Source organism: Falco punctatus (assembly GCF_963210335.1).
Source record: "Falco punctatus genome assembly, chromosome: 4".
NCBI lineage: Eukaryota > Metazoa > Chordata > Aves > Falconiformes > Falconidae > Falco > Falco punctatus.
Window position 1 is genome coordinate 81,534,681 of NC_137583.1, and position 18,461 is coordinate 81,553,141.

An 18,461-nucleotide genomic window follows, 5' to 3' on the forward strand; every position below is an offset into this window, starting at 1 on the left:
GGACAAAGTTGCGGGGAAGACCCACCTGAAGGCCACGCGCGGCGATCGGCTGCAAAAAATTCCCTCCAAATTTAATAAAAACATTAATTATTCCCCAGCACTTCCCCCTTGGAAGCGGCGAGCGCCACTGACAGAGCTCAATCCCGTGGTTTTTCCTCTCCTCCTCCTCCAGGGGCCCCCGAGCCGCGCCGGCGGATCCCCGTCGCCCATTGGCTCCCCGCGCCCCCCGCCGGATCGCCGGATCGCCGCGCGCCCGCCCGCCCCGGCCCCGGCCCCGGCCCCGCCGCCCCCCGCCCGGCCTCGCCGCCAACGCGGGGGGCGAGCCCCCGGCCTCCCCTGGGCTCCCCCGCCGGGGGCGGGGGGAAATCGCGACTCGGTGCCGCCACGCGCATCCCGGCATCCTGCCGCAGGCACACCGGGTTCCCTGCGCCCCCCGGCTGGCACGGCGACCCCCTCCCCGCACAGAACTGGTTTCAAAAAATAATAATAAAAAAAAGTTTAGCCTCCCTGACTCCGAAAAGAAAAAAAAAACAATAAACAACAAAAAAACCACCCAACCACCCCAACAACAACAACAGAAAACCCCACCCCCGCGCCCGTTCCGGCGGCGGAGCCGGCCCCGCACAGCGCCGCGGGAGCCCGGCCCGGGAGAGGGGAGCGCGGCGGCGGCCGCTTGGCGCTGCCCGGTCAGGAGCTGGTGGCATCCCGGAGCTCTGGGGGTTTGGGGCTGGTTTCTTCCGTTTGTCTGTTTGGGGTTGGATTTTGTTGTTGTTGTTGTTTTCTTTTGTGTGTTTTTTGTTGGTTTGTTGTTTTTTTTTTTTTTTTCTTAGCTGAATCATAGAAAGCAATTGTTATTTCTACTAGGATGACATAATTTCTAGGTTTTGTGGACAGAATTTGGCAGCATCCAGGCACCGGATCTAGGGTGTTGGGTTTTTGTTGGTTTTGGTTTGTTGTTTTGTTGTTTTTCTTGCTGCAGTGGTGCCAGGACCTATCAATCTCAGGATTTCTGAGGACTTCTCAAAGAAAGTGAGCTTTCTTTTCTCTGTACAGAGTGGCTGTTGGAGGGCTGTGTCCAAAAATTCTTCCCTCTCTGAACTACCGAAATGCACCAAAGCAGATTGTGTGGCTTCATAACAGCTATATTTGTCCTCTCTTTGAGCACTGAATTCCAGGTATCACAGGAATCAGGTGGTATATTTAGGTATTCACGATGCTAGCTTGCTGCGAGCCATGAAGTTTCAGATCTTTATGCTATGATGTAGTCCTGCAATTAACAGGCAGAGCCCCAAGCTAGCGAGTCCAGCTTTGCCCTCAGCCCCTTCTCTGAGGGCTTGTTTTATAGCTGAGGGTGTAAAGGCAACTAAAGAAACTTGCTTTTGCATAAATAGCCTGCAGTGATATTAACAATATTCAGGTTAAATCTTCTGTACTACTCTGTTCTGAAAATTGCAATTTTTTCACTGCGGTCTATTCTGGAGCATATTACTTTCTGATGTGATTCCCCCCCGCTTCTGATCTCACTATTCGTACTCACTTGCCACTTGTCCTGTCCAGCCAAGGAAGAGCAAAGCACCACATTCCCACAGCTTCTGTCCTTCCCATAACTGCCTTGTTCAGCACAAGCATCCACCACCAGCAGTATGTTTTCTGTTTTCTTGCTGCTTCTGTTTCTGCAGAAGCACACCTGGAATTACATGAAAGTAATGACATTCTAAATGTTGTATAAACCTATAATCATTTTATTGTGTTCTTGGCCAAGTCTTGGAGTTGCTGCTCCTGTAAGCCACTTTTGTGATATTACAGGGGAATAAAACTCTACCAAATGCTCCAGGTATAAATGAAATTACCTGGGTAATGAGACCATCATTTTTTTATTTATACTCATAGCCAGACTAGAGTAGCTGCTGCGCTTGTAGGAAGGCTGTGGCTATGAATCTATCCTATCCCTGGGGAGCAATGTGGCCACTTTAACCCCTGGACCAGGAGGGCTGATGAAGCTATCATCTCTAATTGTCCACCCCACCCTGCAGAGGGGGTGTCTGAGCCAACCATCAACCAACTCCCAAAGCACTGGGCTTTTACCGTGTATTTTTCTAAACCAAAATCAGTGATGGATTGTCTTATCTTTAAACAGGGCACTAAAAATTGTAGGTGTGTCAGCCAGACAAGCTAATTAAACCACCCTCAACTGAAGTTTCCAAGGGACCTCAGACCCATCAGGTATTATGTACCACCTGTGAAATGCGCACCACTGGATCCCATCTTGTGCTTCCCTACACCATAGCCTGCACCTCGGAGGCTACTGGCATGGTAGCAGGGGCACCTTCCAGCACGCACAGACGGCCACAGGCTTGGCACCCTAGATTACAGGGCCGGAGGAGGTCAGCACTGCAGCAGCTGAGCTCTTTGCACTCCCGGCTGGGCTGGAACTCCAAGAGAAGCCATGCATTAAAGGTGTCCTGACAGGAGGCATGCTGTATCGCTTGCTGTTACTCCTCACACCAAATGCCTCTTCCTTCCCTCCTCCACCTAGCTGGCCCTTTCAGACATGCTGGGGAGGAAAGGAAGAGTAAAGCTATTTTGAAGACCTCTTTATCCTCATGTCTGTTCATCCACTGTGCTGAGTGCTACTCAGGGAAATTTCATTAACTATTAAGTAGTAGATGCTTACAGGGAACAAAACAAACAAACAAACAAAAAACCAAAGCACCCCACAACCAACTGACATACCTACTGGCAATGCACTCCAGTATCTGTGTCCAGAAATGCAGTATTTTACTGTCACAGATCACACCCATCTACTTGTAAATTGGTGTGGCCACCGTAATTATTTTGTAATTTTGCATGTTTGTCCAAAACTCTTGCAACTTTGTTTTGTTGGGGGTTTTTTGTAATAAAGTTTTTATGTTTTAACTACTATTTTCAGAAAATAGTACTCTTAAATACCTTTTTTTAAAAAAATAAGCCTTTTAGAAAACAAAAAGTAATCTCAAAATCACTTTATTTTTTAGCTTAAAAGACTGAACAGTTTCTACCAAATTGAAAATATTCTAAAAATATATGCTAAAAAAAATCTAAAAAAAAAAATTACTAGAAAAAATTGTTTTAAAAATCCAGCTTTTCTAATGGTACTGCTTTAGAAGCAAGATACTTGTTTTCTTTTAGAAACAGACATGTTCAATTACACTGTGAAGCTTCACTATATATTGAAAATTATATATTATTTCCATTTCATAATTTCAATATATACTTCACACACTAATATGAAAGACGACAATGAAATATATATTTCTTGCTTGATTTGGCACACTATGGAGCTACAAATTATTGCCGTAACATAAAAAATAGAAGTAAATCCAGACAGATAGAGCAAAGAGAATATTTGATAAACACCAGTCTCTTCTGGAAAATGTGAGAAGAATTTAACCATATTTTCAAATGAAGAAAGAATCCATCATAATCCAATATTATAAAATCTAAATTCAATAATAAAAAATATGAACTGACTTTATAACAATGCAAAGAATCACACTAAAAATGCTTTATGCTGAAAAATAAACCTTTTGGGACACCTTCATAAGATATGCTTACGCTAACGAAAATCCTTCAGAAAAAGGATAGTCACCATTTAAATATACTACACAAGTAAATTCCAAAATATCAATAAATTAAAAAAATCGTACTTGTTTTTCTGAAATTGTTTAACCTAACCACTCCATCCAGGCATTTTCCCAGTAAATGTGAAGTACTTATGGGTCTGATATACAATAAAAGGGATGCCATCAATCTAAACAACAGTTTAGCAGCAACTTTTAAAACATAATCTATAGCAGACTCAATAAAATAACAACTAACTATGGGACTGAGTACAGCAAAACCATGAAAATCTAATGAGATTTCTGTCTGGTAAATTAACCCTTGACCACATTTTAACCTTCTGATGCTGACTCTTACAGCAGGTTAACAGTGCTTATTTTATCATGACGCTACTGACATACAACAAAGTAGTATATAATGGCAAAATTAAACAGAAAAAAAAAAAAAAAAAACAAAAAAAACAGAGAAAGGAATAGGGCAGATACTTGCCCAGCAGCATGGCTTTTTGTAAAGCCTTTGATTGAAAAGCAGCATCCAGGACTGAATCTTAAACTAGGAAAAGGAAAGTACCAGTAGGAAGAAAACACATGATGATTATATTCATATGCTAAACTATCAGATGTGGAATTAAAAGTACATGCAAACAAGTATCTTCAAAGAAAGAGGAAGGAAAACAAAGAAGTAATCCCAGTTTAGCTGTTTTTAACACATTGCATACATCATTATAATTCAGAACTACCATTGCACAAACCTAGAGGCCTCCATAAGTAACTCCATTTACATGCCCATTTACCTGATAATGCAATGCAAGGCAATTTTCAGTAAACATTTACGTACTAGAAAATTATTCTAGCCAGGAAAACTAAAATTAAGATATTTCACAAACAGTGCAAGAAGGTAAAAGCCCAAACAAATCTTTTATTGCAGAAAGGTGAGAAATAAATTTAGTTTAACAGTATTTTCAGCCTTCAGTGTAACTAAGACTTCAAACTTAGGGTTGACTAGAAAAGCTTTAGAAATGAGAAGGCCTGGGAACTGGCCCATTTGTTGCAGCAAAGTAATCTCAGTATTGTTCAGGTTCTGCTAATAGTCTTCTAGGTAATCCCTGCACTAGCAACCCCTGTCATCTCATTGGGGGGTTTGTGCCTATAAAGTGAGACAACAGTTTCTTCACTTGAGAAGTACTGTTGAAAATAATAGAAAGTCCATTGTGGAGATCCTGACTGCACATAGCTCCTTGGAATGTCCTAATCTATATCCTTCTGAATCAGTGAAGGGCCAAATTCATGCTACACATAGGTAATAACTTCAATAACAGTTGCTACAAAAGAGGACTGTCATCTAGACCTGTGAACTGATGCTCAGGAAAGAACACCCAGCTCCACATACCATCACAGGCAAAGCGGTAAGCAGTCCTCTACCACAGACTACCAGAGAACAAGTTAAATGAGTTTGATTGACTCATATAAACCATCACTGCCTTGTGTCAACAATGTTCATTTCCTGACTAACTGAACAAATCAAAATCAGATAAAAAAAATACTAGCCCGGGACCTAATATAGCAATATATGGGCCACTGGAAGAGCAAACCAAGTAAAAACATGGGAACGTGAATTGTAATAGGTTCTTGCAGGGTCAGTGAGGTTCCCAGCTTGCTGTCCTTACAATTACACTCATGAAATGGCCAGCCATGATTAAGTGATAATGAAGAAGCCTAGAAGTCATTTGGATATCAGGCCAGTCAAAGAATTTCTGCACAACCCCTAATCACACAGATGGCTGTAATTTGCATGTCCTCCCTTATGAATACCAAGAGAAAATCATGCAAACACTTCAGAATCCTTCACATATTTTATGGGAGATTTCTGCCCCGCCATATTTCATAAGGGTTGTACAAACCCTCAAATCTCCTGATGCAGTTAAAGTCTAAGACAAACATGAAAGAAGGAAAAGGAAGAGAAATGCTTAAAGTTTGTGTTTACTAAGTTTGCTGGAAAATCTGTCGTTTAGAAGTTGTTCACTGCACGTTAAGTGGCTTTGTTCATAATTTAAGCCCTTCTAGTAGCCTGAAATCCAGAAGGCACAAAAATGATACAAAGTGCCCTTTCAGAATTACAGACTCTCACTCAAGATCACTACTGGACATGCTCAGAGCTTGAGCACAGATATTAACATAGCAGCAACAAGTCTGGAGGAAAAAGCAATGCTGTTTATTAAATGGGTGGCTATAATGACAAAAAAAACAAACAAGCTTTTGAACCCAAAGAAGGGCCTTAAGTTTATCTTCTGTTCTTCAGTAGCTGCATCAACTGGGCTAGTACAAAATACTTCTTCTCTTTACAAATGTTCATTTATGTATTTTGGCTGTTACAGCAACTATCAAAACTATTACTATTAGCAGACAATGGCTATATTGATACTACATCAAATTGGCATTAGCATACCTGTATTATTAATGTTAACCACCTGTTATGCTCTCCTCTTTATATACTAGTCTTCCCTTCTGGAGCTACATATACACATGTGAAACCATAAACACCTATAACCATTCAGACCTAACCATCCTTTTTCACATGCATACCATCCTTAAACCCAGATATCTGAATATAGCGTCTGAGTATTCCAAGAGAAACAATACTAGAGTCAAAGAAAGAGGACAAAATCTTAAGCTCAGCTCCATGCACTTAAAATAGCAAGACACCAAAAAGCAGGTATAGATTACTTAAAGAAAGAAAAAATTAAGAGGCAGCGAGTTGTGTTTCTTAATTCTTTTTAAAATAGTAAAGAGTTGACTGAATAGCAGAAACAATGAAGACCTAAGTAAACCATGACGTTAGTTGAAGAGCATACTTGTTGCAAATGCTGTTTCAGAGACAAACCCTGCCCCAATCTCCAGTTAATTAGGAAGCTACTTTGCCAACGACGGGGTAAGAGAGATGTTTTGCCCTTTGTGTTCAGGTGAGGAATTAATTTTTTGTGTTTATTGGCAGTAGGGAGCATGTATTTGTTACAGAGTAGCTAATATAGGAGAAAAGGACTATGTTAACTTCTGTCGGGATAATCAGATCATATACGTTATGTTCTCACGTTTGCCATATTTAGTAGGTTTTGTAATTTTTGCTTGCTGAGAATGACAGCCTTACAGTGGGGCTGTATTGTGCCTGTGATGGTGCCGAGTAAAGATGCTGGTCTCTGCCCTAGAGAGCATAGGTGTTCCTTCATTAAACAGCAATGAAAATGTGTCCTCCCTCCAGCCCCAACCTGGTATCCTTGAGAGGCAGAAGCAATGAAATAGGCAGTAGGTAGGTATGGCTTCTATGTGTCAGACAGAGGCATTTTAAATCAGAGGTTTTAAGGCAGTGTTTGAAAGAACACAACTCATGAGGTTCCTGCAATTTCCATGGGAACTTTTCCGGTATAATGCAGAAAATAAGCAGCAGATGCGGGTCACTACAGGCTTTTATTATTTCTTGTTTGGCTATTACAGCTATTGGGCAGCTACCTAGAGCAGACAATATCACAGTCAGGTTGAACTACATTGCAAAGAGTCAAAAGCAGGGTGCTGCTGTGAAAGATGGTTGAGAAAAGCATGGAGACCAGGGAGAGGATGGCAATACAGGGAAGGAACTACTCCTTGGCAGCACTACCGTAGTAGGTAGAGGTGCCACCAAAACAGAAAGTGAAGTTCAGAGATAAGAAAATTTCAGGTAGGCAGTGACTGGGAAAAGCTAATATTAGCAAGGTTCAGATGGAGGACTAAATAATTATTTTATCCATGTGGTAAGAAAAAATTCAAGGTTGGGAGAAATCACTTAAAAATGGAGCCTATGATTATATGTACAGATGAAATAGGATGTACAGGAACTACGAGCCAGAGTCCTCCTAAACGAATTGTGCAAGTCTTCACAGAAATAATAAATGTCACAGAGGATATACCAACACAATAACATTTGAACCCATAGAAAACATAACAGGCACAGAACATTTAGAAGCAGGAAGTGATCTTTTCATTCAGTGAATTTAATGTGCTTAAAAACTTACATTTGCACCTCCCAAAATCTGTTAGCGAGGTAGGAAAGCATAATTACCCCTGTTTTTAGAAATAAGAAAATTAGGCACTTGCAAGTATATCAAGGATCAAGAAGAGGGACAAATGTTGCATGCTGGGAGGATTTCAGTCATATTCAAGGACTTCATTGCTTCTCTGACCTAGCTATATTGGGTCACCAAACTCAGCTCTGATTTTAGAGGCTTCTTCCACATAGAGTGCACAAGGTTACCATCATTCGCAACTTTGCAATTCATTATTTTCAGTATTTGAAGAAGAGGGGAGAAGGGAAGAACATGCAATCTTTGAATGTTAGGAATTTCATTTTTTAAAGTATCATGTTTTAATAAGGCATTAAGTTACTGGTTCATATTGGATTTTATTTTGTCATAAAGATTTTTTTTGTCTGGTTTGAAGAATAAATTATATTTTAAAATATCTCCTGCATTCAAATAAACAAACAAACAAACAAGGAACTGAAAGCAGGAGGTGGAATTGAAGCCCCGTTACATACGACAAAGGCCAAATATGGCCTAGCTCTATCTGCTGCTGCTGCTGCTGCTGCTGCAGCTACAGGTTCACCATAGGGAAGTAAGAAGATGACAGGAGTGCAGCTTAAAGGAAGCTGCCCAGAAAAGGAACATCTTTGCTCCCTGAAATATCTTGCTATGGATCCACAGTTTTAGGCTTTTCAGGTCTGCACAAACATAGAAGAATTCACCAGTGACTTTCCATTATTGTATATTTTAAAAAAAAATGGTTCTATAACTAAAATAGTACATATTCTGAGAACTCTCTACTGCCTCAATAAGTAAACAGCTAGAATTTTAACAAATTTTCCACTCGTCTTATTTACTCCTTACTGTAGCTTTTCATTTGGTGTCTGTATTTCTTAGGTTGGCATGGTGTTAAATTGGGTGGTACCTGCTCTACATATAAGTTTGGAAACAACACAGACCAAGACTTACAACTGAAGTTTTTTGTGAAAGGATTTCAGAGCATCTGCAGGAAAAAATGTACTATTGTGAAAAAAATCTGCAGAAGCAGCTGCTTGTAAAGCATCATGCATAGACACAGCAAGGGTTGCACAGTTTCAACTACCTTTGAAAAAAAGAGTGTTAAAATAAAATAATAATTAAAAAAAAAAATCATTTCAGCAAATGCCAGTCAGTCTGAATGAAAATTTTCACTTTGGCAGATTTTCAGAAATGGAATGGCAGAACAGAGGCAGAAGGATTTGACATTTATTTGCTTGTGGTTTGAAATCACATCTTGGTTGAGAAAGAGGGAAGGAGAAGAAATAAACATCTCTAAGAGAAACGGCAATATAAAAGGTACAGTGTATATGTGATAAGGACTCAGATTATTTAATTACATTATACCATTCATATAATGATAATTTTATTTCTTAACTCTAGATTTAAAATACAGCAATTGTGTTTGGCTTTTGAACACAATAGGCTTCACTGGCATTCATTTTTTCAATTTTGGTTTAGGTTCATTTTTATTTATTGTAATTTTAGTTTCAAGTGCTAAGTTTAGCTCTCTTTCAATGTTAATTGCTATGTTTATTTTTCTTTTTAATTTTAGAGGCCTGCAGTACAGTTTGAACTGGAGATTAATTAAATTCCTGGTAAATCACATTCTAACAGGAAATGTTGGAATCCCATTGTGAGCAGGGCCAGGCTATATTTATAAAAAAAAATAATAAAAAATCTTGTTCAGTTAGGATCCAGCACAAATAAGAACAGAAGCTCAGAACAGCATAAAAGTCCTCAGCTTGTAGACTTGCCTCAGGAAAACCATAAAAATATAAGACTTCTTATATCTAAGGTTACAATCTCTGAAATCTGGTACTTTATTCAGAGTGTTACCATTAGAAACTCTGTTGACTTTTTCTATTATCATCGCTATGCTTTTGATGATGGCCTAAGAAACGAAGCTGGCTTTTATTCACATCTTACAAAAGAAAGCTCAAATTTACTAAGCACAGCCCCTTGAGTCATTGTGATTTTTAATTTTTTTTTTCCACAGGGAAGATACAAAGGAAAACATACCTGAATTATGGCACTTTCTGTTAACGTGGTTTTATCAACTGTGATTACTAAATTACATTTTGTAAATGTAGTTCCTGGCAAAAAACATGTACAAAGTGTTGGAGGGCTAGCAGTGAACTACCAGTCAAAGAAAAACCTTCCAAGGAGGACTATCGGTCTTCTAAGTCGGTACAATGATTTTGTTGTTTCATTCTCTAGCCTAGATGCTATTCTTCACTGTCAAGTTCTCTTCACAGGGTGTCAGAATATTAATTTCAAAAACTAAAAGATACAGGATGAAAGTTATTTTTGCCTCCCAGGGAGGTTCATGTCATCATCATAAAGATGCCATCTTTGGTACAAGTTTCTTGGATGACAGACACAAAGGAGCAGTAACATAGACAAAGAATCACTTACACACAGACACACCTAAAATTATTGAAAACCTAAATATTCCATTCCCAATCCTATCCTTAGGATAGTAAAGATGGTGTACCTGACAGATACTGGTCAGTTTGTTCAGACATTCTTGGACAATGATCAAAAACCTAAGCAATGAGGAAATTGTTAGTCATGCATAATGCAATTCAGCTCAACTACTGAGAACAAGGATGCCACAGGTAATACATAAAGTCAAATTAGTTAAGAAAGCCATCAACAAATTAGAATGGTAAAATAACAAAATATCTAAGTATTTTGGCTGAATCATACAGTAAAAATATGGATGTCCATAAAGCACATATCCATATCCAGAGTTGAATGTTGAATCCAGACCAGCAAAAGCAGAAAGAGAGTAAATTTAACCTTGAAGCTGAGAGCTTAAAAAATTTAAGAAAACAAAATCAGAAATTACTTCTCTAAAATAGGTGTCACCTCTTAAAAGACAACCTATGTTAGATAAATGTTTGTTACAAAAGCAGGGAAAAATTCCCCCCTCTCCTTATTTAACATATTTCCACATTTATTCATACAGGAATGTATTAACACCTTTTTATTATTAGATGGATCTGAAAGTTTCCCATAAAGAGCTAGTATAAAACTATCTACAATTAAGATTTCCTGATTTGTGCTCTATATATCTCTATAGAGTAAAAGAGAGAAAATAAGATTAACCTTAAAAAACAGGAAAGCAAATATTTGGGAATTCTGGATGTTCAAAACTAGCAAACTATTTAAGAACATTTCTATTTCAAACGTACCGTTGAAAATAATAATAAAAAAAAAAATAAAAATTGAGAAACTCCAATCTGTTTATTAGGCTCAAGAAAACATCTTCCATAGATCCTATCATTTCAGACTTAAAACCACTTTGTTCTCTCAAAGGTATCAGTCAGCAACCTTACAATACATACCATGAGATTTATTTCTTTTCTTAGATTCTGTAAAACTGACTTTTCAACTAAGTTCTGCTTATAAAAAACATAATTAGAAGGACCTTTTTCTCCTTTCCCCGCCCCCTCACAATGCTACAAACCTGTAGCAAAATGTTAATAACAGTCATCATGATTCATGAGGTCAATGAAATTTCATATTTATCACTTATTTACTCTGATCAAAGCATCTTCTCTTACCTTGATCAAAAGCAAGATGAATCTACTCTCTGCTAAAAGCCTGCATTTCAGTAAGTCAAAAACGCCTTCATCATCCAAATAGTAGTTATTCTTAAGCCAGATATTGCTTACTAAGCACCAGCTTAGTGTACTATTTAAAGAAACTTCCACTACACAAACTTGTTACATACACACAAATCAAATGTTTTCTGTTCAACTACTTGGTATCTCCTAGGCACTTGGGACCTCCATGTATTTGTGCTCATTTTCACTGACATGAATATAGAAAGATTTATCTATACTTAAACCCCTTTGCACTAGTTGATTAAAAACACATTTCCTCTCACAGTCTAAAGAGGATCACGAGAGATTCTGTTGGTCTATAGGAGTAATCTTTCTATGCATGTAGTCTCTTTTGTAGGGACCTTTGCCTAGATTTGCTTTCTGAACAGTGATTTCTGACTTGGCTTGAAGATTTAACTGAAACTTTGCTTCTCCAAAGAAATCAGAGAACTAAAATTGAATTTTAAAAAAAGGCATTTATGAATAAAATTATTACTTAAAAGGGCTGTATAAGGATCCTAGGAGATCACCCTGAATTTAAAAATAGAAAAACTCCCCTTCCTCCACCTGTCCTTGTACCAGCACAGAGAAGCCAAAGACTTACAGGTTTGCCAAGACATTCTCCTTCCACTGTTCCTTTATTAGGGTTATGCACATACAGTGTTATTTCCTCACCCAGAGGAAATAAAAATATGGAAAAAAAAAAAAAAAAGGCAACTGGAGAAATCAATATGGCTGCCTTTTATTTTCTTGCTTCTCATATAAGAAAAGCATTTGGAAGTTCACAGAAATTAGAGAACTTCGCAGATATTTACAGATATTTTGTTGATTAATGTTGCAGAGTTCCACAAGCTTTATTTTCATGATGCTGGCTAGTTTTTCCAGATCTGTTCTCCTTACTTCTACCCTTTTGCTTCTGTAAAATAGAGCACAGAAGGGGAGTGCTTTGTGTCTTACTGTGGACACGTCCATGATCAGAACCTGTTAGAAGCCGTTGTAAATTGGCTGCAGACCATTTACTATGCCCTGAATGTTATCAGTTACTGAAAAAAATTGGATAGATCATCTAAATATGATGCTAAACATTATGAAATGTGTCTCATTTGCTTTAACAGTTTAACCAGGACCGTTTGGCATCTCTAATGCTAAATTGCCTTATCTGTTGGGTCTTGGGCAGCTCCTCAGCATGAACTTAAAATACATTTGAGACCTTGGCTCATATGTATCACTTGTTCTATTACTTCTTTACTCTGTTTCTTTATTAGTTCAATTCATTCTGGGTTTCACTGTATATTGTATACTGTGGAGAACTGGAGGGCATTAAAGCTACTCAGTCCATGGGCTCTAAATATGATCATTTCTCTTCTGTAATAGTAATTCATCTGTGAAATTCTCATAGTTACCATCATGACTTTAAAACCTTTCCACCAAGCCATTAAGGAGATATATTTGCTGTTGTTTTTAAATCATCCCTCACAAAATTGTACATTTCCTGTGTGCTGTTGCATATTTGGCAAGTAAACCAATGTAGACGTTGGATGGATGATTGAGCTTCAACTCCACTTTTAAAGGTGGTAGATTAGATACTCCATGTAGCAGACATTCTGGTGCTTTCCAAATCAATTTTTTCTAGTTTCATCAGAAGTATTTTGCTATAGTGGTTGTCAGTCAAGTTTATTTGATGAGATGGGTTTTGTTGCAGCTGAAGTCCAGCTTCATGTATACGAAAATGTATCATTAATTTGTTGGGTATTCCTGATTTCCTCCCATTAAAAAAAAATAAAATCAAACAAAAAAGCCTACCAATGTCTTAACAAATCAAAACATTTTTGTTTTTTCAAGTAAAAGATTCTAGCTTTCTTTTAGAAATATACAAGGCACTTCTTAAAAATGTTTGAAAATAGTAGGTAGCAATATTTGAAATTACCTGAAATGACAGGCTTTAAGTTTATAGATACTTTTGATGACTGAGTTTTAAAAAATATTTTAGCTGTTCTGGAGCAAATTCACATTTCACATTTCACATTTTTGGAACTGCCCCCCCCCCCCCCCCCCCCCCCGAGAAAAGTCAATCGTTCACATAGTTTTAATCTGGAATGACCAGTGGCTACAAAGAGAGATGCTGGCCTAATTTCCAGTATATGGTACAGTAACAAAGGATGATTGAACTAGTGCTTCTGTAATTGTTTTAACTTTCCTCCTTCCTAGAGGAGAGCAAGTGTAGACTGCACTGTTTTCTTTAGTGCTGAAGAAAGGACTTGATCTCAGGTCACAAAAGACTGAGCTAGTGTTTGTAAAATTCCTTCGACAGCTTTAGAAAAGGGATGCGATTTCACCGTTTTCCAACTAAAGGTTGCTTCCTAGTGGCTTTTGATTCTGAGGAATGCACCTGATGATACAGAAATAGCTTCTGCATAAACTAGCACAGGCTCTTCAGATAGTCTTTCCATGCCACTTTACAACAACAGCGTAGTAAATTAAGACTATTAGAGATAATTTATTATAACTTCTAAATATTTCTCATTTATTCTGTGACTCTTTTTAGCAATAGGTCTTTTATTGTCTGTGAGGCAGTCAGCTAAATGTAGCTTACATGGTTGTGCAGCCTATGAAAATTTTGCAAGCTCACTCAGAGCTTAAATTCAGGGCTTTCTCCTGAAAGCCCAAGTACCTCCCTGCTTAGAGGTAAGACAGACCAAATACTTCTGGCATTTACTTAACAAAACCAAAACAAAATCAACAATGAAAAAACATCAGCTGGTAGGGAACGGAGTGCTTTGGGAAAATGCTGGAATGGCAACTCTACATTGCACATTTTAAAAGTAGCAGTTTTCTATTAGGTTTTATATAGCAGAAAATCTGTGCTGCCAGTACTGTCTGACAAACATCCCTCAGCTTTTCCAAGGGGAACACATCTATGGCAAGAGTGCAGTTGAGTCTTGATGAGCATTTAGGCTTAGGCTTCTGAGCAAAGACTGTCAACAAGAAAAGTATTCTTGCCAACTCTAATGGTGCTTTTGCAAGACCGCTAAACACAATTTATTTTTTCTGCCTGAATATAGCATTTCTTACATTTGTTATGCTTTCCATATGGATATCATCTGCTGTTCTGAATGTTATGGTGCAACATAAGTATATAGAAACATGTTCAGAACCCCTCTCTTATCTGTACAAACATCTCCAGAATCAACCATTACAAAAATACTACAGATAGCTTTAAAGTGAAACACTAAACATAACTCACCTCAGCATGAATACAGAACCACATTCATCCTATTTATCAATGTTAAGATAAATTAGTAAATACCAGAAAGACAAGTAAAAAAAAAAAAAAAAAAAAAAAAAGTAGCTTGCTTACTTACTCTGATGATGATAGTGTCATATGCTGTTTATTAATAGCAGGGTTTTTTTTAAGCAGTGGTTTAGTAACTGTTATAGTAAAAGAGAAAGAGCTATCAAAAATGTTAAGTATCAAATGAGCCACATTTAGCAATCCAAAAGAAGAGATTTGGAAAACAGCAAGAGCTGACCAACTCACTCCAAGGTCATCAGCTGCACACTTTATTTTCATTGTAATTATTGATACTAGTCTGATTTTCTAGCCTAACTCATTAAATTTCTTGTTCTGAAAAAGATTTCCGTAGAGGTAACAATTATGCAGAATGAGCTCAGGACTTTTTTGTCTAGTATGACAACTAGAGGGCTGTCCTTGGTAATGCCCAGTGTAACTAATATTAGTGGGGTCTAGAGGTCTTGAGATGGGACAAGGAAAGCATGTACTTGTCATATGCTATTATTCAGCTTTGTACTGAAGGATAAAAGGCAAATCATTTCCTATAGCCTTTATGTCCACCAAAACTGGGAAGAGGAAGAAATTCTCCTGAAAGGTGGTGGTATATGTAGAATATCAACTGAGGAGTCTGATTTACAGGAATTACTTTTTTTTTCCCCCCAGGGAGATGGGCAAAACAAAGAACACATGCAGTAAAAAAATAATGCGATCACATCAATGCTACACAGACAGATAGAATGGGCATAGCCAAACTCGCAGGTACTTGACATTTTTACAGTCAGAAATTCTACTTAAGCTTTCATATATACTTTAGAATTTCAGTGAAAAGTTTTGAAAAATGTTGAGGAAAATGTTTTTTAAGGAAAAAGTTATTCTCTCATTTCAAGTCAAAACAAATTTTGATTTTAGATTTCAGCTTACACACACCACACTCTACAGACGAGGTGGTAGCAATGACCATATTTAGAGCTGAGCTCTGTTCAGCTTAGCAAGCTACGTTAATTGCATGTTCCAGTTCACCTAATTTGCCTAGCATTTGGAGTAAATTAATTCCTTAAAGTGAAAATAGAACGCAATTCAAATGTTTGTGAGGGTTTTATGCAATATGGTGTATTTTCCTTTTACTGTGTTTGAACAAAACAAGTGTGTGGAAGGAAACAAAAAGACAAAAAGCAGCAGAGTGCATTGTATTTCTCCCAACCATATCAAACTAAAGAGAGTCACAGAACTTTCCTATGCTTCCCAGAAACATCACCCATACAAGGAACACAGCCCAGCATGCCAAGGGACTGAAGCCCAGACCTCATCCCTACAAGTAAGAGTCCTCATAGATTCACAGTTTAAGTGCTTCTGAGAACATAGCTTAGCTCTTTGGTGTACCACAAGTATGCAGCCGTTTTGTTAAAAAGTCCCAGCTGTATAGTAATCAGCACACATTTTTAATCCATCCGTTCTCTGCTATGAAACTGCAACAGAGTAGAATAGAGAATTTTAACAAGCATCCACTGCATTCAGTTATAATCTTCACTTGAGCCAGCACTTCATTTCTGTAGGTGATAAATCAGCATACCACACAGAGATTCAACAAGACTGTTAAATCTTGGATCTCTAACAGAGGTTAGACAGGGATTTTGGGGGGACAGATGACATCCTTACTACCTTCCTACTTTTATGTCACCAGTGCCAGACAACACTACTCAGAATTTTGCATTTTCCTTGATGCATAATAAGACAACAGCTAGAGTACTACATAGCACACCTCCTTCTGCCCTCCAACGCTGCAGCCATGTCCATCTGTAAGAACAGAGGTCAGCCCTCGGTAGCATCATACAGACATTCAGTCTGTGCTGTTTGCAACTGAATGTGTGTGTGGGCTGTTACTGGTTGGGTTTTTTTTTGTTTGACTTTTTGATTTTTAAGGAATCAAATCAATAGGAAAACCTGGGAAAGGGTTTCAGCAAGATCTACTGTTTAAAGTACTATCCTTAAACAGCAAAGCAATTTTTTAGAGCACAGCCCACTGTAAAATGGTATCTGATAAAATGGTCTGGTATTTATCTGCACAATTACATTCCAAGTTTGCCAATATCTTAATGGGAATTTCCCGCAACTTCTCATTGAAGTAAGCACTTTTTTTTCTTATTTGGAAATGAAGATTTTTACATTTCTAAAAGTGTTTTTTTTTTATTTTTATTTTTTAATAAGTAATATTCTTTACAGCGAGTACCTCAGCTACTCCGTGCCATATCCCAGAAGGTTCTGCCAACTATGCATGACTACTTGCTCCTAGGAAAGGTCTAATCTCCCCTTTCATCTGGAAGGTTTCCCTGCCCAGTATCCAGCAGCCATGCCAAAAGCACATAAGCGTCCCTTTTCCAAACTACATGGCTTTTAACAGACTGCAACATAGAAGCTGCAAAGAAACAAGGCAGATAGCCTGTGAGGGAGAGTTCTCAGCCATGAAATCACACATATGGCTGTTTTTTCCCCTGAAATGTCTGAAGAAATATTCAGTTTTATACATATATGGACTTGAAATTGACTGTTCCGTCCGGACACGTAAAACCAGATTATCCGCCCTTGAGCTATACTTTTTGTTCACCTGGATATATTGTGCAACCCATCTGTCATGGTTTAACCCCAGCTGGCAACTAAACACCATGCAGCCACTCACTTGCTACCCCCCACCCCACCTGGTGAGATGGAGGAGAGAACTGAAAGGGTAAAAGCGAGAAAATTTGTGGGTTGAGGTAAAGGCAGTTTAACAGGTAAAGCAAAAGCCACACACACACAAGCAAAGCAAACCAAGGAATCCATTCACCACTTCCTACGGGCAAGTGTTCAACCATCTCCAGAAAGCAGGGCTCCATCAAGCATAATGTTTACTTGACAAACGGCATAACTCTGAATGTCCTCCCCTTCCTCATTCTTCCCCCACCTTTACAAGCTGAGCATGACATCATGTATGGAATATCCCTTTGGTCAGCTGTGATCAACTGTCCCAGCCGTATTCTCTCCCAGCCTACTCACTGGTGGGGTGAGGAGAAGAAGAGGCCTTGACTCTGTGTAAGGACTGCTCAGCAATAACTACAAAGATCACTGTATTATCAACACTCTTTCCAGCACAAATTCAAAACATAGCCCCATACTAGCTACTATGAAGAAAATTAACCCTGTCCCAGCCAAAATCAGTACACCATACTCTGCCAAAAAAGCAATGCAAAACCAATAATATATGAAAATATTTATAAAAATATTAGAATAATTCATTAATGAAAACTGACAATTGTGACTTTTAAAATATTCTAACAGAAGTAGCAGATTTTCTAACAGCAATAAGCTTAAAGATAGCCCATGATTTGCATTTTATGGCAATCTGCAGAACTGTTGGCATTATCTTAAAATTCTCATTGATCACAAAACCCAAACTGGTGAGTAAACTATTCCACCTCGGTCTTATCTGTGAACAAATATATTTCTCACATAAAAAAATTAATTAGTTCTATTTAAAACTCTATTAAATAGAGACTAGATTGTTAATGAAGAAATAGAAAATTATTAAAACATTTCTGATAGCACGCTACAAACAGAAATTGCAAACAGTATTAGTAAGTACACCTCATGTATTTGCATGTAAATGATAAGTTTTTAAAATTTTGTCACAAAATATAAGTTAATAGAGGTTTATCTTTCTATACTCTCTGAATTTCAGTCTAAAAATGAAGCTGAGAAGTACTTCAAAATTATTTGAAAAAAATAATTAGATCCGTATTTACTAATGAAAACTAAAATTTGGTTTAGAGCATCCATTCTTGTAACTCATTAACAAACTGATGCAATTCCTGTTTTTGAAAGGAAGTACTTTGTATTC

General features: G+C 38.0%; 1 protein-coding gene across 2 annotated transcripts in view; it reads right to left on the minus strand.

The window, feature by feature from the left end:
• The window catches only part of ETV1 (ETS variant transcription factor 1), an 80,195-nt gene extending 66,862 nt beyond the window's left edge, over window positions 1-13,333 (minus strand). Inside the window, exon 1 of one of the 2 annotated variants that reach the window (XM_080383937.1) lies at window positions 26-13,333. The gene's annotated coding sequence lies outside the window, so the exon portion shown is untranslated. The remainder of the gene's footprint in view (window positions 1-25) is intronic. The other variant, XM_080383935.1, reaches the window with a different exon arrangement.
• Window positions 13,334-18,461: the final 5,128 nt, after the last annotated feature.